The sequence below is a fragment of the Lepidochelys kempii genome, chromosome 2, assembly GCF_965140265.1.
Source record: "Lepidochelys kempii isolate rLepKem1 chromosome 2, rLepKem1.hap2, whole genome shotgun sequence".
In the NCBI taxonomy this organism is placed as follows: domain Eukaryota; kingdom Metazoa; phylum Chordata; order Testudines; family Cheloniidae; genus Lepidochelys; species Lepidochelys kempii.
In genome coordinates this window covers 156,284,528-156,299,740 of record NC_133257.1, presented here as the reverse complement: position 1 = coordinate 156,299,740, position 15,213 = coordinate 156,284,528, and the positions used below count along the sequence as shown (strand labels likewise).

At 43.8% G+C, this 15,213-nt stretch overlaps 2 non-coding genes across 2 annotated transcripts; both read left to right on the top strand.

Annotated features, from left to right (window-relative positions):
• Positions 1 to 8,095: 8,095 nt before the first annotated feature.
• On the top strand, positions 8,096 to 8,177 carry TRNAS-AGA (transfer RNA serine (anticodon AGA)). Its single transcript has one exon. It is a non-coding gene; the product is annotated as a tRNA-Ser (tRNA).
• A 68-nt stretch (positions 8,178 to 8,245) lies between these two features.
• TRNAK-UUU (transfer RNA lysine (anticodon UUU)) lies at positions 8,246 to 8,318 on the top strand. The gene has a single exon. It is a non-coding gene; the product is annotated as a tRNA-Lys (tRNA).
• The last annotated feature ends 6,895 nt before the right edge of the window (positions 8,319 to 15,213 follow it).

Below are 15,213 nucleotides of genomic sequence, written 5' to 3'. Positions count from 1 at the left end.
TCTAGGTTTGCTGTATAAACACGTACATATGTGGCATGATTTTCAGAGCACCCATAAGTCCCATTGACTTCAGTTAAAATTGTGGGTATTCAACACCTCTGATAATCGGGCTAATGACGAACTAAGAGTATATGGGAATACATAACTGTTTTTTTAAGACAGAAATGCACCCACCTATTCTATCCTAAAAGAAAAATAGAGGCATAATCGTGGCCTACTTGGGACTGGAGTGGAGCAAGACGGGAAGGTCACGGTTTGCCTTTTGGCTTTCAAATAGAGAAAACCCCAGTGATGCAGCCTAATAATTTATACTGATTGAGTACAAAAAATAAATCAGAGCAGAACCTCATTTAACCAACAGAAAGCCCTGTCTTCCAGGGGGAAAGGGACATAACATGCTATGATTTTTCACTGCCTGCTCCTCGTCCCTTCAGCAGCTATTCCTCTCTTAATAGTTGATGTTTGAGCTCTCTGCCCCTTTTAGGTTACTCAACCAGCTCAGCAGCAAACAAATGCAATGTTATACTCCTCAGTAACCGCCCCTCTCTCTCTCCCAGCAAGAACATGCAGCTGAGAAAACAACTCCAAACACAGCTCTAAATTTCATGACAGGATTTCTCACAAAGATTTCTAGCACTTCATGTCTTCAGCTGGGTGAGAAAGAATCCAGAAAAACATTTCTGATGGCATTTCAGCACCACCACTTCCAGATGAGACTGGAAAGGGAACAAGTGAAGGAGAAAGGGTTATCCATAGAATGTGGAATCTCCTTAAAAGGTCCCTCTGTGAGAGCAGAATGAAGGTGCTGATCAGTTCTTTTACCTATTATCTCAAGCCAACAAATAAAAAACCTCAGGCACTGCCCAAGGAAGTCACTGCTTACAAAATCCTTTTAGCTTGCTGTTCCTGTCACAGAGAAAGGTGTGCCTGTAAATTTCACCTGACTGAAAATATAACACAGCTCTGACAACAGAAATAACAAACCGACCTTTGGCAATGCTCAGAGTACTCCAGGACTGCAAAACTGCAGGAAAGCAAAACAGACTGTCAAGAAAAAAAAAAGGCAGCCTGTCAAGAACCTCATGCCTTTCATCACAAAACTACGGGATACTGTAGTCTAGGTCTCTCCCTATTGATTAGGGGCCCACATAAGGGAGAACACATTACTTAAGTTCAGATCGACAGTTACAAGAAAGGGCAGATGGAGCAGACACTCTGCATCTCCTACATGCCATGGGAGGGTCTCAACCGCACCGCTGTATCAGCATGGAGCGGGCCAGAGGAGGGGAATGCAAAACCCTCATTTACATAGTCTCAGTGCCCCAAAACTGGCATCCAGGGGGTTCCAACTCCAAAGCCAGGATTGGAGGGTGAATAGCATCCCTCCACCTCAGCTAAGTCCCCTATACAAATTGGGAGCATACAAAAGGACGGATTTCAATCTAACCGAAAATCAAAAGACAAGGAGGCTAATTTGCATTCTATCAATATTTTTCAAAAATCAGCGTTCTCAAAACCAGCCCAGTTTGCCCTAGGAATGCCTAGTGCATTGTGGCAATTTATATGATCTTTTATTCCTATATATATATATATATATATATATATATATATAATGGACTTTTACCATTTGAGCAGGATGGTTGCTCTTCTCAGAAGACCCATATTGTCTTGCATAGCTCAGTGGTCACCTGTGGCAATGATCAGGGGTTATTTATATATAGATTAGGGACTAAAATTGTTTGACCAAATTCTAATCTCACAGTTATAACCCTACAACCCTAATGCATGAATGCTGTGTTGGCAGTTTGCAAAGACTTTCCTTAAGGCCTATATGTAACCATCCGGGGTGCACTTAATGTGACCACACAAGAGAAGAAGGGTAAATCAACTGTAATGAAGGCAGAATTGGCCTGGTAGATTTATTGGTGAATGAACAGAACATATATGCGAATTGAGAGCTACTTATTAAGAAATGAGGATCAAAGATTCCAGCTAAAGGAAACATCTTCCAAAATAATCTGTATGGCTGCCATGGAAACTGCATTTTTTCAGTAACCAAGGGCCAGGTGCTCTTCTCTTCCGCAAGATGTGAAGGTCAGCAAAAGAGGGGAAAAGGGAGGAAAGCCCCCAAAGCCAACTGAAAAGGAAGTGCTGCAGTTCCACACCATGTTTTCTGCATCACCTGAAATCTCCAGAAGCTTCTTCTGCAAACACCTGATCATTAGAGACTGGCAATTTGGGAGGCATGTGTCTGACCTAGGGTTTGGAACTGTTTAGTATCTGCTCTGTACAGCCTGATCCCATGCCAGTCTAGAGGATTTCCCTGTGAAAGTGTCTACTGGCGTTAATATCGCTTCAAGCAACACCAGCTCCGCGCTGAATTCCAAACCTCCCTCAGAGGGTGCAGGCACAGCAGGGGGAGCCAGCAGAAGCCTGGTTGAGAAATATACAGTAAATAACCTACATGTCAGTCTGTTATAAGTAAAATAGACTATTATAAAACCAAATTGTTTGGCATTCCGGCACTGTGCCACTAGGGGACATAAATGGAACATTTGAAAATGATCAGGGAACATTCAAACCAGCTACGGTAATGGGAATAAAACCTGCCACAATTGCTACATGGGAAAGGACGTGAAGTCTTACAATGCATGTGATAGAAAAGTTCCCTAAATTCTGTGCTAGGTAAAGGAAATAGCTAGACATTGGGCCCAATTTACTGCTAATGGTTTAGCAACCTACAAGAATGAATTACATCCCCCTGCACCAGCAAGGTCCCCCCGTACCCTTCACAGAGAGGGAGGGTGGGAATTCCCCCATGCCCTCTCTTAGTGTTTCCCCTGGAAGAAGCAGATCCATTCCCACCTGGAACTCTGCAGGCAGGAGATGCTGAAGGGAAGCATTGAATCGTTGTGCACACCAGCTCCCCTAGCTAGCCCCACCCACTGTCTGAGCAGCTCAACCTCCCTCTGCCCCAAGGGTTCCCCCACTATCCAGTGCAACAAAGGTTTCAGATTTTGCCCTGCCAGAGCTTGCCCTGCATAGGCAGTGGATTGTTTGCTTCAGGGGGGGCCTTCCAAAAGGGTCTTAATCTAGTGAAGGGTGGCATAGACCCGTGAGTAGATCTAGCCCAATACCCACAACTTCATCCCCTATAATACGTTTATCATATCTAGAGCCCTCCCACCCCGCCTACTGCTCTCTTGAGCAGTAGGCTGCAGGCCTGCCCTCGTGCTGCACAGGAAGGCGTCTGAGAGGACAGAGATGCTCTATCTATGCCCTCCTATCCCATTTCCCCAGAGGACAGGATTTTGCTCAGTGATTCTGACTCGTTCATGATTCCTTTGATGTGCAAGTCCATTGCCTAAACTCTAGCTGACAAAAAATTGTCTCCACATCCAAAACATATTGACTTGTTAGAGAAAAACAGAACTATTCTGTGCAGCCTTATAATGGCCTTCTAGTGACAGAGCAGTTGGGCTTTGCTCTCTAGGTTTGCAATGTCTTCTTTTTGAGGTTATTACATTTTTTAGCTGAGTGTTCTATTTAGGCTCTTACTAAATGCCTGGCACCTTTTCTTGCTTTCAGCAACTGAAGGAATTAGATCAGCTTTTCTAATGCCATATCTGTTTGCTTGTTTGTTTGTTGATCACTTCCTTTTCCTGTTATGTGTATTCCATGAGGTCATTCCAGATATAGCTAAATGGGTCATTATGCCATATGTTTATTTACTATGTGTGTGTTAGACCTTTTGTGTGCTATTTTTTACTTGTTATCCATCATATGTATTTATCTTCCTGTAACATATGGAGCAGTGGGATGGGATATATATATATGGAGTCAACAGATGGTGAGATTCTGTGTGATTAATGTGCTCTCATAATTTTATTGTCTCTCTTTTTAAATGTTCTATTTGTAAAGTGCCATTACTCTTCTCAGACCAATTCTCTGTACGCTGTTAAACAAAATTAAAAAGACCAGTGTCTGGTTTTGCTGTTTCTCTTGCCAGGTGTGATCATCTAGGCTGACCACCTGCATAACACAGGCCACAGAATTTCACTCAATGATTTCTACAATGGAAGGATCTGTTCTTCCTAACTCCATAAGTGAACACTTTAATATTTTGCTGTCCGATTTCGGGTTGGAGTCACTATGAAACCATTACAAATATTTTAGAAGATGAAACAATAACTCTTAGTATTACATTATAACAATTGCAGAAGAAAGGGTGTTAGTAGTTATGGAACTAGCTTGACACCAGTGTGGGAGCTGCCAATAAAGACAAGCAGTTATACATGTTTTCACATGTCCTCAGCCCAGCATTTAGCCAATCAAAACTCAATGGAGAATGGTTTCAGAGTGGTAGCCATGTTAGTCTGTATCAGCAAAAACAATGAGGAGTCCTTGTGGCACTTCAGAGACTAACAAATTTATTTCATGGGAGAATGGAGACGGATATTATATACAGAGAGCCGCAGATGATGGAAACTCCCATTAGGCTCAGTTGGATGACAAACAACAAAAGACCAGAAGGACATGGCTTGCTGTCAGGGCTAGGTCTCCAAACCTGTAACATTCTGGCTAGAGATGAGTGTTATGCCAGCATTTATCTATTAGGGAAGGCCCCATAAAAATAATGTAGTATCCGCTATGGAGTATTTTATGGACTTAGAGCAGTGATACTCAGACTGAGGCTTGCAAGCCACCAGTGGCTCTTTAATGTGTCTCCTGCGGCTCTTTGCAGCACATGATATTAAAACACTGTGATTTAATTATTAACCAATCTACGTTATTAACCAGTCAGGAGGCTTTTACTGTGTTATTAACCAATTGCAGTTGATAAAATAATAATACTTGGTCAGTCATTTTTCTGTGAGAATAATTATATACATATAGTAAATGAAATAATGACGTCACACTACTGTGGCTCTTTTGGGTAATGCTGGTCACTAATTTGGCTCCTGAACCACGGAGATCTGCGCATCACTGACTTAGAGGATGCTCTGTGATGAGGGCCTAATGACTAGTGAGTATATGGAAGTTATAGTTAGCTATCAGCTAGTTGCTCGTATTGGGATTCTGTCTCAGTTCATGAGAAAAAGAAAAGAGGTGGTGCTCATTGATACGAGAGTTTGTAACTCCCTTGTTTGATTCAGCTGGCTTGTGGCAGAAGGGCAGTGCCCTATAGAATGAGAGGATTGTGTTCTGTGCTGATAACCCAAAAATATTAACATTTGCTCTGAAGGCAAGATTCCTTCAAATCAGACAAACTAAGGAGAAGGGGTCATTAATTTACACAGTGCTAGTAAAAGGATTCCCAGATCAGAGTTTTCTGGTTTCTAGAAAATCAGAAGTATCTGGCTGTGGTTTCAATGGGACCTAAATACCTTAATCTGGTCCCATGTGCAATATTTCTCTTTGATAGTGACTTGTAGCCATTCATTAGACCTACATTCAGTATTTAAATGCAATGCCCTGAGTTTCAGTCTGTAATGTATTCTGAAAAGCTAGAACTCTGGCCTGTGCTCCAGCAAAGAGTAAAATTGAAGTGAAGGAAAAGAAGTGGAATAGCAATTGTACATAATTTACTCTGATATCCTCATTGTTTTCATGGCTGATGATTGTGTATTGACCACATTGTTCTATTTAAGCAAGCAATTTTGTCACATACAAACTGCACACTCCATAATTCTAGAACTGCAACATAAACATCGTTTCCCAAGAAGAATAGCTTCGGCTGTTAAGTTATATAATGGCAAGTATTAAGAATGCAAATTTTACAAAATGTAAGAAATATAAGCTTAAAGATAAAATGCTTCTCCTGTATATTGCCTATCAGTCTGCCTACTGTGCCAGTGCAAAGGGAATGCCAATGAAACAGATACAGTTTTAGACATGATTCATTTAAAGGTAGAGGTAAGATCAAAGAAAACAGATGTTTTCTTCCCTCTAGACACAAATCTTGACTCTGCACTATCTGTATGCTGAAAAAGGGGGACGTACACTACTTTTTATATGTTAATGAGGGGTCCTTCCTATGCTTCGATTAGACACCAACCGGTTCTTTCTCTCTGGCTCGCTCACTAACCCGCTACATTTTTCCTGTTCTTTGGCCTTTACTATTCTTTGCTATCCCACAGACTTGTAACCACAATTAAATTCATATTTCTATACATATAGTTTGATGATTTCTCCAACAATATCTGGTCCTTTGGCTTTTTTTCCACCCAGCATTTTCCAAATTCTGTTTCCTGTCCACAAAAGTTATTTCTCTAATCTTCTCCTTCCCTTGTGCAATGGTTTGCAAGGAACCAACATTCCCTCATGAACCACTCATTTCTCGCCTCTTGACAGTGGACAAGGAAGCATTCCTAAAGGAGTATGTTCTGCCATCATATTCACACGGTGGATCTCAACTCTGATCAATCCACAGTACAGATATAAGAGGCTGAGTCCCGGCACCTTCAGGCTTGGCAGTTCATAGCCCTGGCATCTCTGGGCTTGCTGCAGCAGTTATGAATATAAAATAATTGCTTGTGCTGGCACCTAATTGCTCGAGCCCCAGCACCTCTTTCATTGCAAATTAAGCACTGGGAGAAGGTTACCTGTACATAGGACCAGCAGAGACAAATTATGATTTATGCAGGCTGGGTAGAATTCTATTCTCTGTTACATAGGTGCAACTTGCATGGAAGAGGTAGGGAGGAGCTTCTCTAAAGAACACATGGCCTACAGAAAGGAATACAGTACTCAGAACCATGGAGTGCAGAGTGCTGTTCCTAGGTCTGTCGCTGCCTAGCCTTTATTTCACCAGCCCCTCTCCTGTTTCCATTTCAGAGTCAAAATGGGCCATGTTCTAATACCCTGCCAACATTGAGCAGTGCCTTACTTTGCCAGTGGTCCCACTGATTTTAATGGGAGTACGTTTGGAATAAGGTACTGTTCATCATGAGTAAGCATGCCAGACTCAGGCCCATGCTAGGAGATTCACTGAGGTACACCACAAAGTTGATAAGCAATGGCAATGTAAAGATGCTTAAAGCTAAAATTACAGCTGGCATAGTAAAAGATGCTTTCAATGCTAGATGAACAGATAAAGATTCTCTCAATAAAACCTCCTGCTTTAGCTGGGGAAGAAAGGACTTGAGTTACATATTACGACATTTTTCTTTTGCATTCCATAGAACTTAGAATACAGTGCCTAGCACATTTCAGGCACTACTGCAGTACACATATATAAAGATAATAAAATAGAGTGGTTCCTGGTTTTATATATTTTTCTGCAATGCTTATTATCTACAAAGATAGATAGATCTGTGTCCAATTCAAGATGGTCACAACATGCACACAAAAGAGCTGAGAAATACTTGTGTTTCTAAATAGCTTACCTCTTCAAAAAGAACAATGTTTATTGAGATAAACAAAGGAAGGGTGGTTGTTTTTAGATCACTATGGCTAGGGTGACCAGATAGCAAGTGTGAAAAATCAGGACAGAGGGTGGGGGGGTAATAGGAGCCTATATAAGAAAAAGACCCAAAAATCGGGACTGTCCCTATAAAATTGGGACATCTGGTCACGCTAACTATGACTAATGTCAGGAAACAGCTGGTAAGTAATATTAGGTAATCACATACACAGGCTGCAAACTGGGAACATTATGCCTAACATACCTGCTATACATTTATTCCCCTCCCCATTCATTTATTCAAAGCTGCCGCTGGGATACTGGCTTCTGTACATCAGAAACCGTTAAGAAAAGCAGTATGAATCATCATCTTTTGCTTGTGTTATTTTAACTTAGTCACTCAAGTGCAGTTCTCCTAGGACAGTAACAATACAAGGAAAATGTGTTGTGGGTTGTTTTTTTCCCCTGAGATTTGGGATGTATATGGACTCTTTAGAATTCCTTTCATTTCAGCTCATACCAAATGAAAAGCAGCCAGTTCAGTGATAATATTTCTTCTAAGTTTAATCTATCCATTTCTTGAACATTTCCGATTGGTCTGTCTTTTAATAGTTTATGCAGAATATAAGTAGGAATTCAATTTTTATTTTTTGATGACTAATGTTTTAGATCACTATCACTACTAATCAAGTAGTTGTGGCCGAGTGGTTAAGGCGATGGACTAGAAATCCATTGGGGTCTCCCCACGCAGGTTCGAATCCTGCTAACTACGGAAGCACTGATGTGTTGCCCTTGCTGCTGTCTTAGTGCCCGGGCCAGATCTGGTCTCACGGTTGGTGAGCCTGGCTAGCTCAGTTGATAAAGCATCAGACTTTTAATCTGAGCGTCCAGGGTTCAGGTCCCTGGTCAGGTGTTGAACTATTCCCCAAGATCATAAAAGTCTATGCCTTTGGGGGAGGGATAGCTCAGTGGTTTAAGCATTGACCTGCTAAACCTAGGGTTGTGAGTTCAATCCTTGAGAGGGCCACTTAGGGATCTGGGGCAAAAATTGGGGATTGGGCCTGCTTTGAGCAGAGGGTTGGACTAGATGACCTCCTGATGTCCCTTCCAACCCGGATATTCTATGATAATATTGATGTTTATTTTTAAGCATTTTTTTTTCTATTTAAATTTTCCTAGTTGCAGAAAACATGGGGGGGGAATCATCAGAAAATGGGGAGTCAGGCCACAAGTATTTACTGACAGTAGACACAGATTCAAACAGTTAAAGCTTTATAGCCACTATAACATAAATTGTGAACATCACATGTCAAAACACAAAGTAAATATCCTTAAAGCACACTCTTAGAAGTTCCCAACAGCATTTTTCTTATTTTGCAGATCTGTACATTTTTATCATCCATCAGAATATTTTTTTTGTCCGTTTGCGTGTGTACGGTGAGATCGGCAATTATTGACGTTTAACGATAAAAATCAAATCTTCCCAAATGTAAGTACAAGTTATTTCACCGGACCATGTGACTTTTGTAGGCTACTGATGGCATCTCAAGCTACTGAAATCTTGACTACAGTATTCGTGATCATACTGAAAATACGGGCTTTTTCAGAACTAAAGGAGGAGGCAACTTTCATTGTCGTTGTTTATTTGTTGAAGGAAATTGGGATTTTGAAAAGCCCTTACGTGACTTAGGAGCACAAGTCTGATTGAAAGTTAATGTGAGCTGTGCTTGTTAAGTCACTTAAGTCCTTTTGAAAATCCCACCAATATCTCAAACCTAATTTAGGGTTTCAGCAGTGCTTTCCTGTGGGCTTGGTGTAAACTGGCGAGAAGGCTTGTGCGTCTCAGCATAATGCTTCCTTGGTCCTAACAACAGATATGCTGGGAATGGCAGAGTGTAAAGAAGTTCACTCAGCACAGGAGCGCCTGCTCATGGTCAAGTCTGGGAATTAGCATTTGCCTCAGCGGCCACCCCTTTCCATCAGTTGCTCCATCACTGTGGTGGTCTCTCTTCCTGCAACTTGGCCACCCAGCAAGGTCACAATTTAATCCACCACTTCTGGGGTAAGAGAGAGTCCAACCCGGCCATAGTCCAGTGACCTTACAGCACGTCTTCCATCTGTCTTTAGGCTCCCTGTCTGGGCTCCTTACACCCCACTTTCCTCAGTAACTGGTAGGGAAACCCAGGCCCATCCTGTACTCTGGGCTCCAGTCCAGGGACCGGGTAGGTGGCAGCAAAGGGCTACTCCCTCAGACTCCTTGCTGCCTCCCTAGACCACTTCCTATATCTCGTAGTCCCCCAGCAGTGACTGCAGACTCTCTCCCTGCAGCCCTTTTCTACTGCAAACTCCCTGGCTTTACAATCACTACCCAACCCCTCCCCAGCTGGCCTTCATTATCAATTATGCCTGGCTTGCTCTCGCTCTCTCTCACAAGTGCTGCCAGACATATTAATTGACCTCTCAGGCCCACATGAATCCCTTTGGGGCCTGAGTCACCCCATCAAATAGAGAGAGAGTCTGACTCCCTCCATCCTGACCACAGACAGTGCTCTTGCTGCTTCAGCATTCACTCTCTTGAGAATAAATTCTGCCAAATTTACTTCACATTATGCCAAATTATTTCCACTGGCTCTGAGATTAAACACTGTCACTTTGCCATCATCCGTCATTTGTTAGCTGACATAAGGTTATCATTTCTCTTTCCACAGAAAACTTAAGACTGCTCTCAAATATAAGTCCCAGTCACAACCCTGGACAAGCTTACAGGCTGCTGTGTTTGTCCCCACATGATGGAGCTGTGTAATTTTAAGCTCCCCTGGTTCTGGGTATGCTCCAGTCACTGGGCACAGAGTATCTGGTACCCCTTCTCTGAAGTGGGCAATCACATTCCAGCTATCCTAGCCCCAAGACCAGGGTTGAACTCCACAAGACAGCGCAGGCGCTTAAGCTCACCCTTTCCAGAGCTCCACTCTCATGGGTACTCTGCTTTCTACTTTAACCCTTCAGGGACAGTTGATAGCAAGACCTTGCAGAAAGATTTCTAAACCAAACACTCTTCACTTTTAAACAGTATAATGGATACACAAATCCATGCAAAATAAGAAACCCTATATGCAATTCCTTACCTCAGTTTCCTCAGCACTCAAGTGTTCTTTGGGATTTGGTTAGTGTTCTTTCAGAGTCCCGATTCTACAGTCCCCTCTCTTGGACCTAACTCCTCCACCTTGGAGTCTCCTCTCACTCCTGCCCCAAGCTCCCTTTTTGTTTCCTCTAGTTCAGAAAGCATGCCCCCTCTTTCCTTTGCCATCTCTGTATTTTTAAAAGCCAGCACTAACACTGTGGTTCTTTGTACCTTCTCCTGGTGTTTTGTTTGTTTTTTCCATTCTCTTCTCCTCTGCAGACAAGCTGGAGAGAGCTGGTTTTACCTAAGTTGCAACAACGGCATTGTTCTGATAGGACAAGGCTTATTCAGCTGTTGATTGTCGTTGACAACCATCCCATTCAGAGAGAGACCCCCAGGCACCAGTCCCCCTTGCCTTGCCACAAGTAGTATGATGCAAAAATACAGTAAAGACAACTGTAAGGCATAAGCATACTGAGAGTTCATAACATCAAAAAGAATTCATAAGCTGTACATAGAGGGGTCCCCCAAACCATCACTGCCCCCAAGATAAAAATCTGCACAAACCCTATGCAGGCACCTACTCAGGGGGAAAGGGATTTTCAAAGAGAGGGCTGGGCCTGGCCAGACTCAGGATGCAGAATGGATATAGGCAAATAACACAGCCATTGGCACAGGCACCTTCATCCTATTTTCAAAACTAAGACGTAAGACGGCCACACAGGCTAATTTAGGTAGTTGTCATACAGGGTGGCGTTTGCCAGGAGGCACAGGAGGAGATTGTCTCCATTTGAACATCTATTACACATCAAAAGAAGTAGAAGCAGCTGGTGAGAGCACAGGAGGACAATGAACAAGCATTAAGACTGAGTCTGTGCCATCAGACCATGTAGAAGTTCTGTGCTGTGGCAGAGTTCCCATCTGTCAGCACAACCCACATCTCCCAGAGGGTACCTGCACTGCATAAGGTGGCCTGCAAACCATCAGAAAACCTGTTTGTTCCTGGCTGTCTGGAGTACCAAGAGGATTTCGCTGCTGTGATGGCCCAGTACCAGGGGCCTGGTGCAACTCCTTCATCCGAGAGCACTCACGACTCCCAAGACTAAGATGAGAGCAAAATCCAGGCCAGCCTGCTGCTGGGTGAATGATGTCAAAGCACCATTTGCACCTAAACTCATATGCATTTGTACCGTCCCTCAGCATCTTGCCAGAGTAAATCCTCTCATTTACAGGACACAGAGGCTTCTCCTGCCCCCTGGACTCTTCCAGTCCATTCCCAGATCCCTGCAGAGAACTGCAACAGGGCCTAAAGAATCACCGGCTCTATCAGCGGGAGAGCCTTTGACATCCTTGAGACACAGATCAGGGGCCTCCACCAGGCTAATGGGACACCAGTATGTAGATCAGTGAGGCATCACTACTCCTAGAAGTCGATGATGTCACTCTCACAGAAGTCTGTGACATTCCCCCCTACCCCACCCCCATTTTTTCCAAATTCAGAACACTGACATTCCAAAAATTGTGAGCAATTCTATAGTTGTTTGGAAAAAATGTCAGAGCAGGGGATGGATGAGATGGGAATTTCACCTCAGTGACTGGGAGGTTGTCATGGAAATAGGGGCAGGGCAGAACATCTAGTTTCTGCAAGCGATTATCATTGATCGTATCTTACGCTAAGCTTATGTAATCAAGATGGCAAAATACTCGCCAATTTACTTTTCTGTCTCGGTCATGACATCAGCAGGCAGCATCTCTTTCAAAAGTTCCAGAGTGATCTTCTCTGGACATGTACAGAGCATATAGTCCAAGAGTCAACAGCATGAGCATAGCTCAGGATTCAAATCAGGGGTTTTTGTCTGTATGTTTCCATTCAGTGTATGGCTCCCACTATCTGACTGGAAAGAGAAGCTGCGTAAGGCCTTGCCTTGCCCTAATCCCCATTCTCTCCCACCTTCCCCAACTCCAGAAATCTCACTAAAAGGTGGGAGAACACCAGGGCTACCGATGGTGGGGGAACCAAAAGGGGCAGCAACATTAAAGCGCTGCCTTGGCAGTGCTTTAAAGTCAGCTGTACGGGTCAGTGCCGGTGGCCACTTTTTACCGATATGCTGTACCGGCCCATACTGCCTTACTTTCACCCCTGGAGAACACTATAGTTAATACGTTTACTGTGTCCAGAGATGGCCAGTGTGAAATCAGGAAGGAGTGTCTTTTTCATAGGAAACCAAAAGAAGCTGGTGAAAAAGATACACTGCGGGCACAATGGCAAATTTCTTCTTTCCCTGTCCTTCATTCCTCCCCCCCCCCCCGCCCCACGCACGACTAAACTGTCTTTAATATTCCCAGATTTCTTCCATCTGTGGCCCAATGATGAGATTTATATTGTGTCCCCATTTCAATGTTCCTTGCACGTAACTTGCAAAAGAGGTGACTCTCTGAGACTCATATACCATGACTGCTATGGGGGAAGGATGGGAGGCAAGAGTGGGCAGTGCAACTGAATGGCACAGAAATCTCTTTTCAAAACTCCGGCAATATCAACAGACACAAAAACTGTCTACACATCCACAAAGAGCTGTATGTTCTCTTTTCTAGCATAATTTTCAGCCAGCCTGTGTGCATCTAGGTCTTGGAAAATACACACGGATGAGTCAGCATGTGGCTACAGGTTGAACTATGTGCAAGCAGGGATCTCTGAATAGAATCATAGAATATCAGGGTTGGAAGGGACCCCTGAAGATCATGTAGTCCAACCCCCTGCTCGAAGCAGGACCAATTCCCAGTTAAATCATCCCAGCCAGGGCTTTGTCAAGCCTGACCTTAAAAACCTCTAAGGAAGGAGATTCTACCACCTCCCTAGGTAACGCATTCCAGTGTTTCACCACCCTCTTAGTGAAAAAGTTTTTCCTAATATCCAATCTAAACCTCCCCCACTGCAACTTGAGACCATTACTCCTCGTTCTGTCATCTGCTACCATTGAGAACAGTCTAGAGCCATCCTCTTTGGAACCCCCTTTCAGGTAGTTGAAAGCAGCTATCAAATCCCCCCTCATTCTTCTCTTCTGCAGGCTAAACAATCCCAGCTCCCTCAGCCTCTCCTCATAAGTCATGTGTTCCAGACCCCTAATAATTTTTGTTGCCCTTCGCTGGACTCTCTCCAATTTATCCACATCCTTCTTCTAGTGTGGGGCCCAAAACTGGACACAGTACTCCAGATGAGGCCTCACCAATGTTGAATAGAGGGGAACGATCACGTCCCTCGATCTGCTCGCTATGCCCCTACTTATACATCCCAAAATGCCATTGGCCTTCTTGGCAACAAGGGCACACTGCTGACTCATATCCAGCTTCTCGTCCACTGTCACCCCTAGGTCCTTTTCCGCAGAACTGCTGCCTAGCCATTCAGTCCCTAGTCTGTAGCGGTGCATTGGATTCTTCCATCCTAAGTGCAGGACCCTGCACTTATCCTTATTGAACCTCATCAGATTTCTTTTGGCCCAATCCTCCAATTTGTCTAGGTCCTTCTGTATCCTATCCCTCCCCTCCAGCGTATCTACCACTCCTCCCAGTTTAGTATCATCCGCAAATTTGCTGAGAGTGCAATCCACACCATCCTCCAGATCATTTATGAAGATATTGAACAAAACCGGTCCCAGGACCGACCCTTGGGGCACTCCACTTGACACCGGCTGCCAACTAGACATGGAGCCATTGATCACTACCCGTTGAGCCCGACAATCTAGCCAGCTTTCTACCCACCTTATAGTGAATTCATCCAGCCCATACTTCCTTAACTTGCTGACAAGAATACTGTGGGAGACCGTGTCAAAAGCTTTGCTAAAGTCAAGAAACAATACATCCACTGCTTTCCCTTCATCCACAGAACCAGTAATCTCATCATAAAAGGCGATTAGATTAGTCAGGCATGACCTTCCCTTGGTGAATCCATGCTGGCTGTTCCTGATCACTTTCCTCTCATGCAAGTGCATCAAGATTGATTCTTTGAGGACCTGCTCCATGATTTTTCCAGGGACTGAGGTGAGGCTGACTGGCCTGTAGTTCCCAGGATCCTCCTTCTTCCCTTTTTTAAAGATTGGCACTACATTAGCCTTTTTCCAGTCATCCGGGACTTCCCCGGTTCGCCACGAGTTTTCAAAGATAATGGCCAATGGCTCTGCAATCACAGCCGCCAATTCCTTCAGCACTCTCGGATGCAACTCGTCCGGCCCCATTGACTTGTGCACGTCCAGCTTTTCTAAATAGTCCCTAACCACCTCTATCTCCACAGAGGGCTGGCCATCTCTTCCCCATTTTGTGATGCCCAGCGCAGCAATCTGGGAGCTGACCTTGTTAGTGAAGACAGAGGCAAAAAAAGCATTGAGTACATTAGCTTTTTCCACATCCTCTGTCACTAGGTTGCCTCCCTCATTCAGTAAGGGGCCCACACTTTCCTTGGCCTAATATTTGGCCCTAATTATTCAAAACTATGATTTGATTGGCTGAATACGCCACGTTGGTGATACCAGACCTATCTTCAAATCCTTTGCAAGTTACTGTATCACCCTCCTCATCACATTTTCACAATCATCTCATTTAATAATGGGCCTCAATATGTGACTTTCCAAGCACCAGTTCTACATTTGTTGCCAATGCACAGGGTATGGGGATGGCAAGGTTTCACTGGTCA